This window comes from Callospermophilus lateralis, chromosome 15 (genome assembly GCF_048772815.1).
Source record: "Callospermophilus lateralis isolate mCalLat2 chromosome 15, mCalLat2.hap1, whole genome shotgun sequence".
Classification (NCBI taxonomy): domain Eukaryota; kingdom Metazoa; phylum Chordata; class Mammalia; order Rodentia; family Sciuridae; genus Callospermophilus; species Callospermophilus lateralis.
The window spans coordinates 36347131-36370751 of record NC_135319.1 but is presented as its reverse complement, the minus strand read 5'-3'; the positions used below and the strand labels follow the sequence as shown (position 1 = coordinate 36370751).

General features: G+C 42.2%; 1 pseudogene; it reads left to right on the top strand.

Annotated features, from left to right (window-relative positions):
• The first annotated feature begins 5791 nt into the window (after positions 1-5791).
• Positions 5792-7203, top strand: LOC143381433 (E3 ubiquitin-protein ligase TRAIP-like; annotated as a pseudogene).
• The last annotated feature ends 16418 nt before the right edge of the window (positions 7204-23621 follow it).

Below are 23621 nucleotides of genomic sequence, written 5' to 3'. Positions count from 1 at the left end.
GTGAAAAGTATGAAAGGAACTATAATTAGTGCAGCTATACTGTAGCATGGAGCATGGGATTGAGCTCTTTGTCTCCCAAAATCCAGACACAAGGGTGAGAGCAAAGTAACAGAATTTATTAGAGAGAGAGAGAGAGAGAGAGAGAAAGAAAGAAACTAACTCTCAGAGTTCCTAAAGGGAGAAGTCCAAGGAGAGGGATGAGGAGAGCAGCTATTGTCTAGGAGTTTATGTAGATCTATAGGGTTAAGGAGTTAGCCCCCGACCCAATTCTGGGTAAGGCACTCAGTGCTCAGGAACTCTTCATGCGCTCTTTGGTCCAACCAGATTACCATGCCTCCTTTGGTTGGGGTCTGGGTACCAAGTAGTACATGTCTCATTATCAGTTAGTTCTCTTCTTTTTCTCTACTTACACAGGAGTTGGCCTGGTCTTGATGACGCTTGGCTTGTGTCTGTAGTTTCTCAGTCCTGCTACACAGAGACCTGACCTCAAAGGAGATCATGTTTCCTGCTTATCCATTTTAACCCTTTCTCCTGCCTCAACAATGAGACAGGGGTCTAATAGGTGGTGAAAATAGGGTCAGGAAAAGGTTGTGGGAAAAGTCATTTCAGAACAAGGTAAAGTACAAAACAGGAACTAGCTAAACCACCACATCACCACCTAATTGTGAGAGCAGAACATACAAAAGCAAACAGGGTGTCCAAAATAAGACCCTGAAATGGCCACATAAGAAACAATCAATCTTGGAGGACCAAGTAAGTGACATTTTAAGTTTTCATAATCAGTTTATAATTATGTTCTCATTAAAACACAAGTTAATCAAACAAAAAAAAAAAAAAAAGAAAGAAAGAAAAAGAAAGAAACAACCATCAACTAGCCTTAAGACCCAGTAACAGCTAGAAACCAATCAGAATAGGGAGAAACACCTTCTCTAAAAAAACCCATTAAAGAAAATGTGCTGAGACTTAAATGGCAATCTTGCCCCTCCCATGAACTGTCACCAAAGTTCTGTACTTTCCCCTTCTTAATAAATTTTGCTTGCTTGAATCTGAGTTGAAAAAGTTCATTCTTCAACTCCATGGAACACAGATCCAATCTAATTTCGTCCAGCAACTGTCAGATCAGGCGGGGCAGGCTTTATTGAGATATCACTCCGGGGGGGGGGGACTCCATCAGACCTACAGAGGGGACAGGGGAAGGGTCTGAGGAGAAACCGCGTGAAAGCTCAACCAGACTGGACTTTTATGGGGCTTACAGCAGGAAGGGAAGGGCTTGGGACAGGAAAAGGTGTTTCTAGGGTCCCTTGCCCCCTTGAAGTTGGTCAGGGGAGTTGGCTGAACTCCAGGATTGGCCAGGGGGGTCCTGTTGATTGACAGGTTAGTCAGGAGATCTGGCTGATTGACAGGCATTTCCGCCGGCATCTGATTGATGTTCTTTTCCGGTGCGGGCTGCTTTGTTCTAAGTTGCCACTAAGTCGCCACCAAGTCGCCACCAGCCACCACTGACCTAACAGCAACAACGCCACAAAGAGAACAAGACCTTTGAGGAGCTGACAATGACTTTGAACTTTTATAGACAGGGGAATGAGGGAAAGGGTTGGGGGTTTGCATAACTGGAGGCTTTTCACAGCTGTCAAAGCAGGAGACCTTGCTCAGGCTCCTCTGTCCATCATTACCTCATGATTGGTGGGGGAAGACTTATTGGAAATAAGAAAGTTGCTGTTGGAGGTGGATGGGAGTGATGGCAGTGGCTTCAACTCATCATAAGATGTTTATAGGATCAGATTTTGTTCCTGGAATTCAAGGCAAAGAAGATGGAGGCAAGATGGAGGCAGAGATGCTAAGTCTTTAATACTGGGTTTAGCCACCTGTTGGACATTTGCAGGCAAAAGTGAAGAGTCTAAGTCCTTGTCACAGGATCACACTTTGCAGTTTTTCAAATACTTAACTGTACATTCACTCATTCAGTTCCAACAGGCTTAAATTAGTGATTGGCCCCAAGTCATAAAATTAGTACATAGCCTAGCTAGGTCTTCAATCTAGGTCTGTCTGGCTATGGGCCCAGTTCTTTTTCCACTACAAGTAGCTAAATATCTACTGGAATGACATCTGATGTTGGTAATAGTAGAACTAGGCTGTTAGGGTAATCCTTTGCAATTATGTATGTTATTTTTGGGTTTTACAAGTTCACAGTCCTGAGTACTAAGAGATTCAAGCTAAAAAGAGAGTTGCTATTGTTAGTGGCTCCATTTTCCTCCAGGGTATTTGCCAAGAACTATTTACAAACCAGACTGGGCTGGAACAGGCCAAGTAAGAGAGGGGGAAGGGTAACCGTGAGGTCAGCAGGCTCCAGTCCTTGGACTCTGAGTCAAGTCCTCCAGTTGCTTGGCATGAGCTGGGAAGAGTAAGTCCAAGCGGCAGGCGTTCCATTCAACAAAGTTCAACAGAGGGGAATCCAAGGAAAGTAGAATTTCAAGTGTAAAGGTGAAATTTTTAAGCTGATTCTAAGCCGCAGAGCCTGAGTTAAAGTGTAAAAGATCGGACATTGTGAAGTTTCTAAACTGCAGGGCTTGGGTTAGACCAAGTATTGTTAAGTTCCCCTGCTACCCCAAGACCTGTAATCCCTGTAGCTGTTAGGACAATACCCGAACTGCCCAGTAAATATTCTCACTGACTCCTCTGATTGTCTAATAACTTGGGACTCTGAGTAGCCCGGCACGTAGGCATCCAGGCCCCAAAACCAATCAGTTTGAATGTTCACTCCACTTAGAAGTGACCAATCACCCCCGTCCAATCTGTTCCCGCCAATGAATGTACTAATCATGACTCAGAGTTGTTGTTCAATTTTCCCATGCCTCATGATGATTTGTTCTGATGTATGCAAAGCCCGCCCCCCCCCCTCCAAAAAGTGTACTTAAGTTCTGCCTGACCTCTGCTCTGGGCTCTGGGCTGCTCTATCTTCCTGAGTGAGCCTGGAGCCTCAGCATGCTGAATCAATAAAACCCCTTCTGCCAATTGCATGAAGCCGGTCTCTTGTGGTCTCTCCCTCCGATGCTTGCCGGACCCTTACACAAGGCAGGTCTTTTGTTGTAAGCTCACACCTGGGGAAAGTCAAATAAAGGTAAAGAGGCAATAATGATTCAATCACCTTTTACTAGGTTAGTGCTTTACAAACAAGGAAGCAGGAGAGAGTCCTCCACCCTGGCATGGTGGTATATGCCTGTAATCCCACTGGCTCTGGAGGCTCAGGCTGGAGGATCCTGACTTCAAAGCTGCCTCAGCAATTTAGTGGAGCCCTAACCAACTCAGCAAAATCCTGTATCTAAAATGTTTTAAAAAGGACTGGGGATGTGGCTCAGTAGTTAAGGGCTCCTGGGTTCAATCCCTGGTACCAAAAAAAAAAAAAAAAAAAAAGAAGGAGCTCTCCAGAATTCTGAATGCCCTTGGACCACAGAGGTGGTGGTGCACCAGCAGAACTGCCTTATTTCCATCCACAAAATGTGTGTGTGTGTGTGTGTCTATATTTTTTTTCTCCCAGAGCTTCGTGTGTGCCATGCAAGCACTCTGCCACTGAGCCAAATTTCCAACCCCCCATAAAAAAATTTTACTGTTGATCTACGCTGGGTTGGACAAAAGGGAAATCCTAGATTTGTCCACATTTTCTTTCCAGGCACTTCAGAGCACTAAAGTATCCTAATCAAATACTCTTTAGTCATTACATTTACCACCCCCAATTATAGATCCCAAACCTTCAGCTCTACTTCTTGCTCTGATCCTGGTGAAGCCAGATTTAAAGAGAGGTAGTTAGTGTAGTTAGATAAATCAGGTCTAATATCAAGTATGATAAAGAAAACAGAGACCTTTACCAAGAATGGTGTCCAGGAAACCAGAACACCACCTGGGGAAATTGAAATGTTAATGTCCCCAAGGCCTGAACCAGCTCTAAAGAACTGTTAATGAAGTAACTCCCAGCAAATGGGGAGGTGCTAATCAAACCACTCCAGGCCCTTCCTGCCAAGATTACTCCCACCCCTCTATCAGTCCACCTGACTGCAGGATAGAGGGAAACAAAGGATAGGAATGTGAGAGGACTAAAGGAAGACCTTAGATATAAAAAAGGGAAGACCTCCTCTTTCCATGGATTCTACCTTTCTGGTCCCCTTCTTCCTCCGGGGAGAAGTCTTTTCTGCTGTCCTTTGATAAAGCCTTCCACTTTCCACTCTACACTTGCCTTGGTGTGCTTCTCTGGTGTTAGATTTCAGCGTTTGGGGAAGCAAGGACTAGTCACTGGTAAACAGCGGTAACACTGGGATGCAAAATGTTAGTCAACCTGCACTTCATTTCAAAGACAGTGGTAACATTTTGGGAAGGCATCAAGGGAATCCTAAGATATTAGAAGATGATAGAATATGGTAGCCTTAAACGTCGATGATAGGATGCTTAAACATGAAATGATGGAGAGAAATGGTTGTGGCCATAAGGCATAGGTGTTTTAGTTCTCTAAAAATATTTGTCTCCAGTCTCCTTTAAAAAAGTACTTTCCGGGCTGGGGATGTGGCTCAAGCGGTAGCGCGCTTGCCTGGCATGCATGCGGCCCGGGTTCGATCCTCAGCACCACATACAAAGAAAGATGTTGTGTCCACCGATAACTAAAAAATAAAAATATTAAAAAAAAAAAAAAAAGTACTTTCCCACAATTGCCAAGATTCTTAAATATACTGTTAATATATTCAGTCCCTTAAGCTGGGTACAATGTGCATACCTGTAGCCCCAATGACACAGGAGACTAAAGCAGGTGAATTGCAAATTTGAGACCAGTCTCAGAAATGCAGGGGTACCCTGGGGCTGGGATTGTGGCTCACTGGTAGAGCTAGAGCTCTTGTCTAGCATGTGCGAGGGAGGCACTATGTTCAATCTTCAGCACCACATAACAATAAATAAACAAAATAAATGTATTGTGTCCAACTACTTCTAAAAAATAAATATTAAAATTTTTTAAAAAAATATTTATTTTTTAGTTTTCGGGGACACAACAACATCTTTGTATGTGGTGCTGAGGATCGAACCCCGGCCGCATGCATGCCAGGCGAGCGCGCTACCGCTTGAGCCACATCCCCCGCCCCATAAAAAATAAATATTTGAAATATTAAAAAAAGTGATTGGTTGGGCCATACATATCCATCTTTCCAAGATCACCCATAATCTTAGGCTGAGAAGGTGGGGCATTCTTTTGGTCTGGGAACTATAAGCTGCCAGTGCGCGTTCTGTAAGGAACTATAAGAGGTCCAGCACTGCCCAGAACCCCGGGGACCCATGGGGACCACGGTTCCATCCCCTTGTGGCTGCAGTCTTGACTTTCCCTGAATACTGAAAGAAGAGACAGCCCAGGCCTGGTCATTTCGGGCCAGCTTGGTACCACAACACCCAGCTTTGCTTGGAAGAAGGGTTATCTCGCAGTGTCGCTGCATTCCACCCCAATCAAAGGAAGTGCCCTTTGTCTCAGGGGTTGGTGGAGGCTTCTAAAAATCGCTTAAGAGCCACCGCGCTCAGTCCCAGGATTCTCTATGGCAGAGGGCCGCTAAGCCTCATCAATGGTCCCGCCCCGCCAAGAGTTAATCCAATCAGAGCAAAACATTCAAGCTCTTTTCCCGGTTTGGTGTCGTCATTTCCGGTTTATTACCGGAAGTCCTGCCGTGGAGCCAAATTTGAAGCAAGCCGAGACCCTGGGGCGCGGTCACGAAGTTGGGCCTGTTGCAGTTTCCTTGGCTACCTGGGCCGCTTGAGTCCAGCCATCATGCCTCTCCGTGCCCTGTGCACTATCTGCTCGGACTTCTTCGACCACTCCCGCGACGTGGCGGCCATCCACTGTGGACACACCTTCCACCTTCAGTGCCTAATTCAGTGGTTTGAGACATCACCAAGTCGGACTTGCCCACAATGCTGAATCCAGGTTGGCAAAAGAACCATTATCAATAAGCTCTTCTTTGACCTTGCCCAGGAGGAGGAGAGTGTCTTGGATGCAGAATTCTTAAAGAATGAACTGGATAATATCAGAGCCCAGCTTTCCCAGAAAGAAAGAGAGAAACGGGACAGCCAGGTTATTATCGACACTCTGCGAGACACTCTGGAAGAGCGCAACACCACTGTGGAATCTCTGCAAAAGGCCTTAGGCAAGGCTGAGATGCTATGCTCTACACTCAAAAAGCAGATGAAGTTCTTGGAGCAGCAACAAGATGAGACTAAACAAGCACAGGAGGAAGCCCGCCGACTCAGGAGCAAGATGAAGACCATGGAGCAGATTGAGATCCTACTCCAGAGTCAGTGGCCTGAGGTGGAGGAAATGATTCGAGACATGGGTGTGGGACAATCAGCCGTGGAGCAACTGGCTGTGTATTGTGTGTCTCTCAAGAAAGAGTATGACAATCTAAAAGAGGCCCGGAAGGCTTGGGGGGAGTTGGCTAACAAGCTGAGGAAGGACTTGGTCTCCTCCAAAAGCAAGTTTCAGACAGTCTACTCTGAATTGGATCAGGCCAAGTTGGAGCTGAGAGTGGCCCAAAAGGACTTACATAATTCTGAAAAGGAAATCACGAGCCTGACAAAGAAGCTAATGATGTTGCAGGAAACCTTGAACCTGCCACCAGTGGCCAGTGAGACTGTTAACCGCCTGGTTTTAGAGAGCCCAGCTCCTGTGGAGATGCTGGACCTGAAGCTCCGCCGGCCATCATTCGGTGATGATGTTGACCTTGATGCTTCCTTCAATGTGGATACCCCCCAAACCCAGCCCTCCAACTCCCAGCATGTCCACTCCAAAAGGCTATGCCTTGAGAAGGCACACTCTCCTGTTCAGGACATTCTCAAGAAGATGCCCAGAGGTCCCAAGCAGAAGTCCCAGCTCTCTTTGGGTGGCCAGCACTGTGCAAGAGAGCCAGATGAGGACCTGGCTGGTGCCTTCCCTGTCTTTATCCGGAATGCTGTTCTGGGACAGAAACAGCCAAAGGGGGCCATAGCAGAGTCCTGTTGCAGCACAGATGTGGTAAGAACAGGTTTAATGGCCTTGGAGGCCGGACAAAATTCATACAGCCTACTAACACAGCCATGATTCACCCACTACCTGTTAAGCCCAAGATGAAGGCTAAGCAGAGAGTGAGGATGAGGACTATAAACCCTTCCTCCCAGGCCATGTTGGATACCTTCCTGTGGCAATGAGAACAGTGAATCTGAGCAGTGGCCAGACATGCCTCCAACTAGAAGATTGGCCAGCAGTGTTTGGAGGGATGGCCCCTCTTCCAGGACGATCTCTGAGAGCAAAGGCAGAAAAGCAGATGAATAGTAGAGTGACAGAGATTGTGCGCTTCCTTTGTCCACCTTGCCCTGTTCTGTCACATAGAGCTGACACTACCAGCTTACCGTTTTCATCAGCAAGTGCCTGCTCCTGGTTGCAGCCTCTTGTTTAGAGCCACAATCTAATGTGGCCAGGTTCTTTCTGATCCTGGAAACCAGAATCACTTGTTGACTGTATGCATAAAAGTGCTTGAGATTTTCTCAGCCTGAGTCTGAGCTTCTGCCTGCCTCCCTCACTGCTGGGCATGGCCTGATCCGGGCATGGCCTGGTCCAAGCACGGTGTGGGGTAGGGAATGGGGAATGATGGAGTGGGGAGGACAGGGAAAGATTTCCATGTAAAATAAAAAATAATTTTTTTTTCTGGCAAAAAAAAAAAAAAAAAAAAAAAGAGAAAGAAATGCAGTGATACCCTGTCTCAAACTAAAAAAAAGGACTGGGCATGTAGGTCAGTGATAAAGCACCCCTGGGTTCAATCCCCATACCAAAATAATAATAGTAATAATAATAATATATAATGATTTATTATTTTTAGCTGTTGAGTCCCTTCTGTGTTCCACTCCCCTTCCAATGTCCTTTCCTAAACAACACTAGCACAGGAGACTTGTGTTTGACAGTCCTGGGAAACCAGTCTCAGGATTCAGGGAAGGGAAGGAAAGGGAAGGATCATAGCAAAGCAGCACACACACACAAAAGATTCTTATCACTATTTGAATTTTTCATCTCTCACTTTTACTTTTTTTTTTTTTTAGTAGTACTGGAGATTGAACCCAGGGCCTTGTGCATGTGAGGCAAGCACTCTACCAACTGAGCTATATTCCCAACCCTTCACTATACTCTTTATTTTTGAGGAGGTCTTTTAAAATATTTTCTCCACCCTTCAGGGAACTGAAAATCCTTGGGTGCTTTAGTACTGAGGCACATCCCCAGCCCTTTTTATTTTTTTATTTTGAGACTGAGTTTTACTAAGTTGTTGGAGTTGGCCTTGAACTTGTGATTCTATTATTTGAGTGCCGCCTCCCCCTCTCCCCCCCAAGTTGCTAAGATTACAAGCATATGCCACCATGCCTGGTCCTTAGAAGATCTTGACCTGTAATTCTGAAACAATACCTTACATCTTTACCTTGACATGCTTCCATCACATGCTCTTTTTTTTTTTTGAAAAAAAATGAATTTTATTTTTTTATTGGTTGTTCAAAACATTACAAAGCTCTTGACATATCATATTTCATACATTTGATTCAAGTGAGTTATGAACTCCCATTTTTACCCCATATACAGATTGCAGAATCACATCGGTTACACATCCACGTTTTTACATATTGTCATACTAGTGACTGTTGTATTCTGCTATCTTTCCTATCCTCTACTATCCCCCCTCCCCTCCCTTCCCATCTTCTCTCTCTACCCCATCTACTGTAATTCATTTCTCTCCCTTGATTTTTTTTCCCTTTCCCCTCACATCCTCTTATATGTAATTTGTATAACAATGAGGGTCTCCTTCCATTTCCATGCAGTTTCCCTTCTCTCTCCCTTTCCCTCCCACCTCTCGTCCCTGTTTAATGTTAATCTTTTTCTCATGCTCTTCCTCCCTGCTCTGTTTTTAGTTGCTCTCCTTATATCAAAGAAGACATTTGGCATTTGTTTTTTAGGGATTGGCTAGCTTCACTTAGCATAATCTGCTCTAATGCCATCCATTTCCCTGCAAATTCCATGATTTTGTCATTTTTTAGTGTTGAGTAATACTCCATTGTGTATAAATGCCACATTTTTTAAATCCATTCATCTATTGAAGGGCATCTAAGTTGGTTCCACAGTCTAGCTATTGTGAATTGTGCTGCTATGAACATCGATGTAGCAGTATCTCTATAGTACACTCTTTTAAGGTCTTCAGGGAATAGTCCAAGAAGGGCAATAGCTGGGTCATATGGTGGTTCCATTCCCAGCTTTCCCAGGAATCTCCATACTGCTTTCCAAATTGGCCGCACCAATTTGCAGTCCCACCAGCAATGTACAAGTGTACCCTTTTCCCCACATCCTCTCCAGCACTTGTTGTTGTTTGACTTCATAATGGCTGCCAATCTTACTGGAGTGAGATGGTATCTTAGGGTGGTTTTGATTTGCATTTCTCTGACTGCTAGAGATGGCCATCACAAGCTCTTAACATTTAGTCCAGAAGCAACTGTGGGATGGATGATGCAACCTCTGTTGCTAGGACATCAGGACTGTGGCCAAAAAAAAAAAAAAAATGGGGAAGGGGTACAAGGGATTGAATTCAGAGGCACTCGGCCACTGAGTCAAATCCCTAGCTCTGTTTTGTATTTTTTTTAGAGACAGGGTTTCACTGAGTTTCTTAGTGCCTTGCTTTTATTGAGGCTGGCCTTGAACTCTCATCCTCCTGGGATTACAGGCATGCACCACTGCTCCCAGGGGCCAAAAAGTTTTCACAGCATACTTAGAGCCTGGCCAGACTTAAGCTTTGGCTAGACATTTAAGTTATTCTGTGCTGAATTTTCTCTCCCCAACTCCAAAATCTGCAGGACTCTAAACTTTTACAATGTTTATCATACTTTTTACTTGTTCAGCTTGGGAAAGGAAGTAAAGTAATCGGAGAAATGAACCAATTAGAAATTATTTTTCCATGCTGGGGATAAAACCAAGGGCCTATCACATGCCAGAGAAGTCCTGCACCAAGGAGCTAAGGCCCCAATCCTCCTCCCCCTCTTTCTTTTTGAGACAGTTCTGCTAATTTGTCCAGGCTGGTCTCAAACTTGTCATCTTCCTCCCTCAGCCTCCCAAGTAGCTGGGATTATCAGTGTGCCCAGTTCAACTGGACATCTTTTTTTTATCACAATACTGAAATAATTTGTAGAATTCTCTTGAGTTCAGTTGGATATGATGGTGCATACCTGTAATCTCAGCAACTCACAGGATCAGATCACAAGTTTAAGGCCAGTCTCAGCAACTTATTGAGGCCCTGAACAATTATTATTATTATTATTATTATTATTATTATTTTGGAGTACTAGTGATTGAACCCAGGGCCTTGTGCATGTAAGGCAAGCACTCTACCAACTGTGCTATATCCCCAGCCCATCCCTAAACAATTTAGTGAGACCTCATTTCAAAATTAAAAAAAAAAAAAAAAAAAGGCTGGGGACATGTGCTTAGTGGTGAAGTTCCCCTGGGTTCAATCCCTAGTACAAAAAAAAAAAAAAAAAAAAAAAGAATTCTCTTGTGTTCTTCAATGATCACAGAGCAAATATCCTACTTGAGTAAATCATAATTATTGGCTGAATTTTTACAAAAAGTCATTTTGCAATTGTATAAATAAAGTTTTTTGATAGGAGAATTTTTAAAATAATTCTTACCATTCTCATTAATGACTTATGAATTATGTAAGGGTCCAGCGAAGCGTCGGAGAAAGAGACCACAAGAGACCAGCCTCATGCAACACGCAGGGGGAAGTTTATTAGGATCCGGTTCAGCACGCTGAGGCTCCAGGCAGGCTCGCACAAAAAGGGAGAGCAGCCCAGAGCCCCGAGCAGAGGTCCGGCAGAGCTTAAGTACACTTTTTGGAGAGGGCGGGGGGCTTTGCATATATCAGAACAAATCATCATGAGGCACGGGAAAATTGAACAACAACTCTGAGACCTGATTAGTACATTCATTGGCGGGAACAGATTGGACAGGGGTGATTGGTCACTTCTAAGCGGGGTGCACATTCAAACTGATTGGTTTTGGGACTTGCAATGTCTACGTGCCATTCTACACAGAGTCCCAAGTTATTAGACAACCAGAGGAGCCAGTGAGAATGTTTACTGGGCAGTTCGGGTATTGTCCTAACAGCTACCGGGATTACAGGTTTGGGGGGTAGCAGGGGAACTTTAACAATACTTGGTCTTTTACTTTTTAACCCAAGCCTTGCAGTTAGAAACTTCACAATGTCCGGTCTTTTACACTTTAACTCGGGCTCTGCGGCTTAGAGTCAGCTTAAAAATTTTACCTTTACAATTACACTGCATGAATTTGAATAAATCGTAAACCTTGGTTCATGACTGTCATTAGCAGTCCATGTCTGGCATCTTTTATAGATTTGTAATTAATTTAATTTGCAATATAATGAATATTCACGAACCCTCTACTGCTTCAAAACAAAGCTAATGTGAACATTCTTCTACATGTTTTCCTGAAGACATGTGCATGCCTCTTTTTTTTTGGTACGGGATTGAACCCTATTTTGTATTTTATTTAGAGACAGGGTCTCACTGAATTGCTAAGCACTTCCATTGCTGAGGCTGGCTTTGAACTCATGATCCTCCTGCCTCAGACTCCCAAGCTGCTGGGATTACAGGCATGAGCCACCATGGCCAATTTCTTGTCATTTGGATCCTTCATTAATATTTGCCACCACTTTTTAAAAAAACTTTTTTTTAGTTGCAGGTGGACACAATACCTTTATTTTGTTTCATTTATATGTGATGCTGAGGATCAAACCCAGAGCCTCACACATGCTAGGTAAGCGCACTACCTCTGAACCACAACCCCAGCCCCTTGCCACCACTTTTTAAACATTTTATTCTATTTCAATTATTTTCTGGCAGTATTGGATATTGAAACTGGAGCACTCTACCCCTGAGCTATATTCCCAGAAGCCACTACCCTTTTTTAAAATATTGATACAGGGCCCTAATAGGTTGCCCAAACTGGCCTTGAACTTGTGATTCACCTGCCTTACCTCCTGAGCAGATGGAATTACCAGATATGTGCCAGCATGCTCTGCAATAGCATTTTTTTTCTTTCTTTTTCTTTTTTTTTTTTTTTAATTAAGAGTGAGAGAGACGGAGAGAGAGGGAGAGAGAGAGAGAGAATTTTAATATTTATTTTTTAGTTTTCGGCGGCACAACATTTTTGTTTGTATGTGGTGCTGAGGATCGAACCCTGGCCGCACGCATGCCAGGCGAGCGGGCTACCGCTTGAGCCACACCCCCAGCCCCGCTTTTTTTTTCTTTTAATCTTTTCTTTTGTTACATAAAGATGAGAGGAGGCCTTTTTTTGTACTAGGCTCCTGCATTGGGTCCCAATAGACTAGACTAAAAATAAAACTAGAATGCCTGGGTGTAATGATGCACACCTGTAATTCCAGGGACTAGGGAGGCTGAGGCAGGAGAATTTCAAGTTTGAGGACAACCTCAGCAATTTAGCAAGACCTTGTCTCAAAAATAAAGGGGCTTGGGGCTGGGGATGTGGCTCAAGCAGTAGCACGCTCCCCTGGCATGGGTGCGGCCCGGGTTCAATCCTCAGCACCACATACATACAAAGATGTTGTGTCTGCCGAAAACTAAAATGTAAATAAAATATTTAAAAAAAAATAATAAATAAATAAATAAATAAAGGGGCTGAGGATGTAACTCAGTGATCAAGCACCCCTGGGTTTAATCCCCAGCACCAAAAAAAAAGTACTGAATTACTCATGTTAAAGTTTCATGTCGCCAAACCAAAATTGTTTTTATCTGCATTATCTAGAAATCTGGAGAAAGAACAGTCAAAAAGATCACATTTCCCAAACAGGCCAGTTTCATTTGGAATGATAATGAAGTTACTTCTGCTTTAATACACCCCTCCACACCCTAGATAACTTCAAAGTAACCTGATGTTAATCAATCAGTTATTTTTCTGTAGCTCTATGTTCCTGCCCTACAAGGAAAGTAACTTTGAAGCAACCAATCCATTCTTTGTTCTTGCTTCTGTTTTCTTTAGCCTTTCTCTATGAAATCAACATCCTCTCCTTGGCTCATCAGAATGTTTATTTATTTATTTTTTTTAATTGGAGATGGGTCTCTCTCTGTTGCCTAGGCTGGTCTCAAACTCTTGGGCTCAAATGATCCTCCTGCTTCAGCCTCCCCAATAGGTCAAACTAAGGCCTGTAACACTGAACCTAGCTGTCAGAACACTTATTTAACCTTCTTCTTTTTTTTCTTTTTTTTTTTTTGGTATGGAGTACTTAACCACTGAGCCACATTCCCAGCTTTTTTTATTTTATTATTTATTTATTTATTTATTTATTTATTTATTTATTTTTTGTTTTCCTTCATTACACATGACAATACAATGATCTTGACATATCATACATTTGAATCAGATGGGACATAATTTCTCATTTTTCTGAGTATACAGGTTGCAGAATCATATTGGTCATTCAGTCACATATATACACACAGTAATAATAATGTCTGTTTCATTCTACTATCCTTCCTATCTCCCTAACCCCTCCCCTCCCCTCCCATCACTTCTCTCTACCTAATCTGGGTAATGCTATTCTTTTTTTTGTTGTTGTTACATCTTCATACATGTATTTTGTATAACAAACAATGAGGGTCTCCTTCCACCATCCATGCAATTCCCTTTCTCCCTCCCTTTCCCTCCCACCCCTCTTCCCTATGTAGAGGTAATCTTCTTCCCATGCTCTTCCTCTCTTCTCCTTATATCAGAGAAGACATTTGGCATTTGTTTTTTGGGACTGGCTAACTTCACTTAGCATAATCTGCTCTAATGCCATCCACTTCCCTGCAAATGCTATGATCTTATTATTTTTTAGTGCTCAGTAATATTCCACTGTGTATATATGTCACATTTTTTTTTATCCATTCATCAATTGAAGGGTATTTCACCCCAGTAAGAATGGCAGCCATGATGAAGACAAACAACAACAAGTTCTGGTGAGGATTTGGGGGGAAAAGGCACACTCATACACTGCTGGTGGGACTGCAAATTGGTGCAGCCAATTTGGAAAGCAGTATGGAGATTCCTTGGAAAGCTGGGAATGGAACCACCATTTGACACAGCTATTCCTCTTCTCGGACTATACCCAAAGGACCTAAAAACAGCATACTACAGAGACACAGCCACATCAGTGTTTATAGCAGCACAATTCACAATAGCTAGACTGTGGACCCAGCTCTTTTTGTGTTTTATTTTGAGATGAGGTCTCCCTAAGTTATTTAGGGCCTCACTGAATTGCTGAGGTTGGCTTTGAATTTGTTATCCTCCTGCCTCAGCCTCCTGAGCCACTGGGATTACAGTTGTGTCTCACTGCACCCAGAATAAGTGGCTCGAACCATTTATTCTATTTTATGGAATGAAGTGTTGCCAGTTTCTAGAATAGAAAATAAAGCCAATTAAGAGCCAGGAGTGGTGGCTCATACCTGTAATCCCAGTGATTTGGGAGGCTAAGGCAGGAGGATCCTAAATTCAAGTCCAGCCTGTACAAAGTATCAAGACCTGCTCTCAAAACTAAAGAAAATAAAGAAAGAAAGAAGAAGAGTTAGGGGGTGTAACTCAGTGGTAAAGTTCATGTATTCAATCCCCAGTACCAGGATAAATAAATAAATAAAGTCTAAGATCTTTGAGTTGTTGTAATTTTGTTCTTTGACAGGTCCCATAATACTGCCTTATCCTAGAAGGCATCCCTTTCCCCAAATTCCAAAATCCAATGCATCCTGAAGACCAAAATTGTTTATATTATTCACTCAGAGACAAAACCGATCCTAAACCATCATGGGACTATTCATCGTCCTTCTTTATCCTGTTTAGTGTGAATATTCATAAGATTCATTGGAGACTTATGAATATGTTTGATTTGAGATATTCCTTCAGTCCCTGGTCTATCATGTATAGACACCATATTAGCTTTTTAAAACCCAGGAAGGGGTGGGGTGTAGCTCAGTGGTAGAGTGCTTATTACCTAGCATGCATGAGGCCCTGGGTTTGATTATTAGCACTGCAAAAGATACATACATGAGACAAAGTCCAGGAAATTTTGATTTCTGACATACATAGGACTCAGAAAAAGAAGGAGAGGGAGAAATAGCAGCAGAAGCCTAGCCCTTGGATTCAGATGAACCTGGGTGTAGTTTACACTTCACTTAATTGCTTGAAACTTCAGTTGTTGCTGTTTATCTCTAAAAGAGGAATCAAAATAGCTAGCAGACAACATTGTGAACATCTTCACTTGTATGACTCACACATCTAAAACTCAGTGTATTGGAAACTGAGTTTACCATTCTCCCCTCCCCCCAACCATCTGTTTTGTTTGGTTCTGTGTCAGGACATGGCACCAACTTACCACCCATTTGCTCAACTCAGAAACCTAAGCATCATCCTCAGTTTATTCCTTATTTCCCAGTCTATTAGCAAATTCTATTTGTTCTAGGTTCTGAAGATTTCTCAATTATTATTATTATTTTTGTAATACTGAGCATTGAACTCAGAAGCCATCTACTTTTGAGCTACAGCTCAGCCCCACCCCATTGTAAAAATTTTTTATTTTGAGACAGGGTCTGCCCCTTGCCAGGCTGACTTCAGACTTGCGATTCTCCTGCTTCAGCCTTCCAAGTAGCTGGGATTACAGGCAACTCAGCCTGTATGCAGTCTTCAAAAGATAATTTGAGACAACAGACGAAGTACCAGGGATTGAACTCAGGGGCACTCAACCACTGAGCCACACTGAGCCCTATTTTGTATCTTAGAGACAGGGTCTCACTGAGTTGCTTAGCACTTCGCTTTTGCTGAGGCTGGCTTTGAACTTGCCTCGGCCTCCCAAGCCACCGCTTGGATTACAGGCATGCAGCACTGTGCCCAGCCAAATATTTTAAATGCACAAATAAATTAATAAAATAGCATATATTAGTTCATGTCCTTGCATAATTCTCAATTCATATTAACATTCAATATATGAGGGATACCTTTTCCTTTCTCCTGTTCTCTCTCTCTTTTGTGGTGCTGGAGATTGAACTTGGGGCCTCATGCATAAAAGGTGACTGTCTACTATTGAACTACTCCCCCATCACCTCTTCTATTTCTGATTATTTTTCCTATCATGGGCTCCTTTTCTTAGGCAGTAAATAAAACTTGAGCTTGGGTCTACTGTTTAGCATCTGATATATACAAACCAGACCCACAGCCATGTCTTTGAGTAAGGGGCCAAGCAGTGTCTGAAGAATCCAGATTTGACACACTTTATTAAGGAGTAGCAAGCCTTGGTGGTCCATGGCAAGCAATGACATGTGGCATGGTATCCATTACTAGGAAAGTCCACCGGCCTGAATTCTTTCTAATATAGGCCAACTTCAACATGGACTATATTTGCTTGCTAGGGTTGTTATAACAAAGTATTGGAGCTGGAGTCCCAGGACAGAGTTGTCTCTGAGAGTCCACAAATCAGACCCAGCCACTCACCCTCAAAAACAAATAGAAAACGTAGTGGTGAAAAGCATGAAAGGAACTTTAATCAGCGCAGCTACACTGGGAAATAAAAGGGGACCCATGTTCTCAGGCCTGTCTTTGAGGGACTGATAATGACTTTGAGGTTTTATAGACAAGGAAATGAGCAAGGGTCCGGGGTTTGCAGAACTGAAGGCTTTTTACAGCTGTCAAAGAAGGTGACCTTGATGAGGTGTGGTCTGGTCAGCATTGTCTCAGGGCTGGTCAGGCAGGGGGGTTTTTTGGTGATAAGAAGGCTGCTGTTCCCTGGGGAAGCGGGTAGAGGTAGCTTTCAACTCATCACAAAAGACCTCATTCCTGGAATCCAAGGTGACTCAGAGCCAAGAAGAGGAATGCTAAATGGAGGCAGAGATGCCAAATTTTTTTTGTTTGTTTTTGTGGTGCTGGGGATTGAACCCTCAGCCATTTTTATTTTATTTTGAGACAGAGTCTTGCTAGATGGCCCAGGCTAGCCTTGGATTTGTGATCTTCATACCTTAGCTTCCCAATCACTGCCAGCAGAGATGTCAAGTTTTTAATCCTGCTTTTAGCCACCCATTGGATATTTACAGGCAAAAGGGAAGAGTCTAAATCCTTGTTACAGTAACATAGATGGAGTTACTAAAACAACAGAAATTTATTTTCTCACAATTCTGAGTGCTAGAAGTCTTTGCTTAAGGTGTTGGCAAGTTTTTTTTTTTTTCCCCTCTGTGACCTCTGTACATGACTTGTAGTTGGGCTTCTTCTCCATGACTTTAAATGGCCTTTCTCTGACATATCAATGTTCCAAATCCCTTAATTCTATGGGATTAGGACCCAACTGTATACTCTCATTTTGCCTTCATTACCTTATTTAATGGTCTTATGTCCACATTTTGAGGTGCCGGGGGTTAGGACTTCAACATGCTCATGGAGAGGGTGGGCAGAATTCGGCCCATCACAGAAGCTGGCAGACACTCTCATCTCCCCATCCGAGGTTGCAGTTTTTGTATCACACCAGTGATACAACCCATTAAGCAGCACATTGCCCAGGAGAGGTGGCAGGACTGCTCAAGTGAGATAGAAGTGGCAATAGTGCCCAGCAAAAAGCATTAAATAGAAACAGCTATTCTCAGAACTCCCAGAAACACTGAGGGAGGCTCTAAAGAGAGGCCCTCTTCTGCTGGGAAAGGGCTCTGTGGTGTGTTCCAAGACTGGGTTCTGAGCTTTCTCCTCTCTATTCCCTCTAGTCAATGCAGAGCATTAAAGCTTGATGATCATCTTTTCATAGTTGCTAACTGAAATTATTCCTTTATCCTCTCAACAAATTGTCTTTTTTTTTTTTTTTGGTGTGTGTGTATGTGTGTATGCTGGATATTGAACCCAGGGCCTTAATCATGCTAGGCAAGCACTCTATTACTGAACTACATCCCCAGCCCTTTTTTATTTTATTTTGAGACAGGGTCTCACTAAGTTGAGCAGGGCATCATTAAGTTGCTGAGGCTGGTTTTGAATTTGTGATCCTTCTGCCTTAGCCTCCCGAGTTGCTGGGATTACAGGTGTGTGCCACCACACCCAGCCTTTTAAAAAAGACATTTATGCTAAGACAGCATTGTGTTAAATTGCTAAGAATGGCTTGAAGATTTGATCATCCTGCCTCAGTCTCTTAAGAAGCTGGAATTATAGATGTGCACCACCACACCCAGTTTATTCCCTCGTTTTTCATTGTAAATATGACATAGATGAGAATTTGGCTTTGGCTACAATTAATTCTGCGTGCTCAGCTTCAATAAAATAAACTTTGCTTTAATTGTTGTTGGACTCATGGCAGAATGAAAAAAAAATTGATGAATACTAGAATAGGCAGGCAGTGGGAACTGTACAGCAATAGCCATACATACCATGAGAAAATCTTCAACTAAGTTTGAGTAAAAAGGCAGTCACAGAAGAACACAAGTCGTTCACTGACCTGGTCATAAATTTAAAAAAAAAAAATGTGATGGGTGCCATGGCGCATGCCTGTAATCCCATTGACTCAAGAAGCTGAGGCAGGAGGATTCCAAGTTTGAGACCAGCCTGGGTAACAAAGTGAGACCTTATCTCAAAACAAACAAACAAACAAATAAATAAATAAAAAGCTAGAGATGTGGCTCAGTGGTAGAGGACCTGGATTCAATCCCTAATCCCCAAACAAACAAACAGGGTATTGTTACAATTATTTTCCATCTCTTCATTGATATTTCTATTTTATATAACATAATTTTCTTGATTTCAACATCTCCCTTAATTCTTTGAACTTTTTTTTTTTTTTTTTTTGGTACTGGGGATTGAATTCATGGGCACTCAACCACTGAGCCACATTCCCAGCCCTATTTTGTATTTTATTTAGAGACAGTGTAACAGGGGTTCACTTGATGTTTTGACTATATCCCTGTGGCTTTGAAACTTACAAGTTATTTCTTCCCCCCCATCTTCTTTTCCCTAAACCTCTTCTCTCTTATCTTTTTTCCCCTAAACTTCTCCTTGCTGATCCCTCCTCCCTAATCTCATTTTTTCTGAATCACCTCTATAAAAGCCCTCTGTTCCTGTGGATGGGAAGAATCACAGCCTTTGGGACAGGAGTTCCCTGTGTTTCTCCTTTGCTGGTAAAGAAATAAACCTTCTTTTTTCTTTTTCTCAAAACCATGTTCTCTTTATTAGAATGGCATCAGGGATAAGGACTGAGCTTTTGGCAAAAAAAAAAAAAAGGGTCCCACTGAGTTGCTTAGCACTTTATTTTTGCTGAGGCTGGCTTTGAATTTGTGATTCTCCTGCTTCAGCCTACAGTATTTACAAGACAGGTAATATTTGTTTGTTTGGGGATTAGGGATTGAACCCAGGGGTCCTCTACCCTTTATAAAACTTTGATTTTATAAATCTCTGTTCCCTGTTCCTCAGTCTCATCTTGAGGTCTACCCTCAGGTCTTTTTCAGGGACAGTTTCTGTTGACTTATTTTTTACCCTTTGAATAGGCCAGACTTTCCTATTTCTTTGTAGTCCTTGCAATTTAGATTCTTTGGTACCAGGATTGAACCCAGGGTTGCTTAACAGCTGAGCCATGTTCTTAGCCTTTATTTATTTATTTAAGACAGGGTCTCACTAAGTTGCTTAGGGCTTCATTAAAGTGCTGAGGCTGACCTCAACCATGCAATCCTCTTGCCTCAGCCTCCCAAATTGCTGGGATTACAAGCATGTGCCACCACGCCCCACTGAAAACTAGGTTGAATCGAATAATGGAATAACTATTGAAATCAGATTTTCTAGGCTTTGTTGTGGTTTTTGTTTGTAAGCTGTCTCTCTACTAAGGATCAACAAAACATGTAAATTTAAAGTCCTCTTGGGTGTTTTCTGAGGCTGGACTTTTTCCTGGGTTGTATAGTGACTTTCTAATTCCCCCTATATATGTGATTGCTAGTCCTAGTCTTTAATATTTGGTTTCCCAAAGGAGAAAAGAGTTCAGGGGAGTAGGTTGAGTACTGGTGCTTTAATTTCCCTTGGAAGTCACTTTAGCCAGAAGCAATCAGAGCACAGGTGCCCTATGTTGGAGAACTGGATTGTTTTTGCCCATCTTGCTTCTGCAAACTGTGTGCAGATTGCTCCAGTAACACATGCATAGTTGCCTGCCTTGGAACTGGGGCTGGAGAGCTGGGAGAACTGCGCTGAGAGCTGCCTTCCTCTGGAAGTTGCAAGCTTGCAAGGGACACCAGAGTTCCAAAAGAGTAACAGGAAGCAGATTCTGGCAGTGCAATTGTTGTGTAGACAGAGAGACAGATTTCAGGTGCCTCCCACTCTGTCATCTTCCTCAAGTTGTCTCACAATTATCTTTTGAATGGCATAATGCAACTTATTAGATGTATGCCACAAAATTTAGCTAGTTTTTATTTTATTATTTATTTGGTACCAGGGATTGAACCAAGGGATACTCAACCACTGAGCCACATCGCCAGCCCCTTTTTATTTTTAAATGTTGAGACAGGGTATTTCCAAGTTGCTTAGGGCCTCACTAAGTTACTGAGTCTGGCTTTGAACTCATACGATCCTCCTGCCTCAGCCTCCTGAGTCACTGGTTTTACAGGTATGTGCCACTGTGACTGGCTTGGCTAGGTTTTGGTATATCTTCATCATTTAGTATGACAAGACATGAGAAACATGGAAGATTCCCAGGCTTCTTTCTTTAAAGAGTCCTTTAGAACCATTGATTGTCTCACTTTGTTCCCTACTGATGACCATGCTGTGTTAAACACTTTATAAAACTTTGAATCCCTGTTCCCTGTTCCTCAGTCTCATCTTGAGCAAGAATTAGCATCAGAATAATATTTCCAAAACAGAATTTCCTCTAAACTCTCCTGAGAAAATTCAAATTCTTTGTTTGTTGTTTTTTTGTTATTATTTTTTTCTTTTTTAAACTAAAGTTCTTTACAAATGGCCCTAGGACTCTCTTATGTCTGAAGTATATTTTGAGTACCTAGCACTTTTCTGTTTGGACTGAAATATTGGAAGGTAAATGATCATATGGATTCTATGAAGCTATTATTTATTGACTCCTTGCCATGTGCTCAGGCTACACATGTCATAGGGAAAGAAGCAACCTGGACTATGGCAAAAGGCATTCCCACATCCTTGGAGAGACTCTGGGGCAGAAGAGTCTTATTACATGTTAATTTATATTTAAAACTTGGTCTTAGAAGGTCCAAAATCCTGAGGAGAAGGGTGGAGGCAAGAAACCATTACAATTTCAAAGTTTTGAGGGATTTTCCATGTTGGAAGCCAGAGACCCAAATTTACCCTTGTGGCCCCTGATCTGAACCACCCTTCCAATGGCTTATGAGTCCTAAAATGAGAATCAAAGTTCCCTTGTTGACATAGAGCCCTTTTGAGAAACTCTACTCTCAGTGACTGAAAAATTGCTCTGAGGATGACAGTTGAGTTTTTAAGTGTTTTCTATGGGGGAGTGTGAATTTCATTTGGGAGAGTAGTTAATTTGGCTGAGAGAGGAGATGTAGAAGGGCATAGGCCACCAGGCCAAGATGTGGAGTGAGGAAGTCAAGGGCAGGCCAGACCAAAGGAACACGGAGAAGGTCTTCCTTCTCAACTTCCTAGTTGACACAGCGGGGAACCCAATCGGACAGACACTTCCATACTCCTGCTTCTAAGTGGAGGATCCAATAGAAAAACCAAAGTCTATGTGTGGACTGGGGTGGGGGCAGCGATGAACAACAGTGAGGAGAGTGTGGACAGGGGAGGAAATATGGAAAGGAGGAAATTCCAAGGACCATAAAAAGAACAAGCCAAAACTTCTCCACTGGGCTATCAGCTCTGGGCCCCTTCTCTTTGGAGAAGTCTGGTACTGTCACTTTTGTAATAAAGTTTGCTTGCTATCTCTGTGTCTGTTCTTCAATTCTTTGCTAAATGGAGATATCAAGACCCCTAGATGGTAACAGTAGGAGGACACTGAGTTGGCCACCTATATTCCAACCATTCTTCCCCTGTATGTCCTCTTCTTTACTCTCCAGAGTCATAGTTTCTCTTCAGGTCGCTGGCACACAATGTAGACTCCTCATTCTTAGCTGGTGACCTTGTTTCCAATGTAATCATTTGTGAATCGTCTTTTCTTTGGCCAAACCTGCCAGTATGTCTGTGGCTCTATATTCATTCTTTGCTTCTTTCATTGTGTTTTCTGTTCCTAAATTATTTCATGATTCTCATTTAATCCTAATCCAGACCCATATTGAAAGACCTATCTTAAACCAGACTCTAAAACCTCATGAATATTCTCTCTCTCTCTCTTTCTCTCTTTCTCTCTTTTTCTTTCTGTAATGGGGATTAAACTCAGGAGTGCTTTACCACTGAGTTACACTCTAGCCATTTATTTCTTGTCACTCAAAGCCTTATGGTTCTAGATGAAATAGCACCAAAAAGAGTGAAAAGGTCAAGAAAATAGACATATAATTTTTACTTTTCCTTCAATAATAAAAGTGTGCAGTATAAAAGGAATTTGGTTGTAAAATTATATCATTGTGTTCTATTATGATGAACAATAATTTCATTCAACACTAAATAATGATGGTGGCACACACCTGTAATCCCAGTGATTTGGGAGGCTGAGCCAGGAGGATTGCCAGTTTTAGACTAGCTTGAGAAACTTAGTGAGACCCTAAGCTCAGTGGTAAAGCATCAGCCGCCAAAAAGTCATTTAGGTATATAACATTTGTCTCTATACTCCCTAATTCCCTCTTTCTCCCCCTCCTTTCCTCTTTCTTAATAGTCCCCTTCTATTTTTTTGCTTCCAGATTCCACATGAGAGAAAACATTCAATACTTGTCTTTTGGAGTCTGACTTATTTTGCTTAGCATGATTTTCTCCAGTTCCATCCTTTTTTCCTGCAAATGACATGATTTCATTCTTCTTTCTAGTTGAATAATATTTCATTGCACATATATTCCACATTTTCTTTATCCATTCATTCACTATTGGACATGTAGGCTGATTCTATAACTTGGTCTTATGAATAGAGCTGCAATAGACATGGGTATGCAGGTATCTCTATAGTATGCTGACTTTGATTCCTTTGGGTATATACCCAGGGCTTGTATAACTGGATCATAGAATAGTTCTATTTCTGGGTTTTTGAAGAACTTCTGCACTGTTTGACACAGTTATACTAATTCACATTTCAATAAATAAGTGGTAGATGATAGACTTTTTTTTCTTTTTGTACCAAGGATCAAAACCAGGGGTACTTAACCACTGAGATACATCTCAGCCCATTTTATTTTTTTATTTTGAGACAAGATCTCACTAAGTTGCTAAGGCCGATCTTGAACTTGAGGTCTTCTGGCCCCAGCCTCCTGAGTTCCTGGGATTATAGGCATGCACCACCATGCCTAGCCCAGATGATAGACTTTTGATTTGGACTTATGTAAAGAATACTTATATTACTTAAAATTTACCTTTATGTTAAATAATGCAGAGGAAATTTAGAAGAAAACATAATGCAATATGAAAT